Here is a 384-nt window from a genome sequence, read left to right as displayed (position 1 = left end):
GAACCCACCTCCACCCCCACCCCAGCCTTTGCTCTGCCTTCTCTGGGCAGTCAGGACACCCGGGGCAGAGCACAGCACCGTCGAGGTCAGCAGCCTATACCCAGTGATGCAGGTCCTCCAGCGGGAGCACAGCCGGAGCCTGAAGGGGTACAGCACCATCTACTGACCAGCATCTGCCTGGCCACATCTGACCAGGGCCTCTCCTTCCCAAAACCCACAGGCAGGGCGTCTGGCAAACCAGGAGAGGGAAAAGGAGTGAGGGCACTGGAGCAGAACATCTGAACCCTCTCCTGTGGGGCTAAGTCCCCTGTGAGTGACATGACCTGAGCACCTGAGAGACCCACCAACTAACCCTGAATTCCCTGAAATAAAATGAGAAATACC

This window comes from Mus musculus, chromosome 11 (assembly GCF_000001635.26).
Source record: "Mus musculus strain C57BL/6J chromosome 11, GRCm38.p6 C57BL/6J".
Lineage (NCBI taxonomy): Eukaryota > Metazoa > Chordata > Mammalia > Rodentia > Muridae > Mus > Mus musculus.
Note: the sequence above shows the minus strand (reverse complement) of the source record.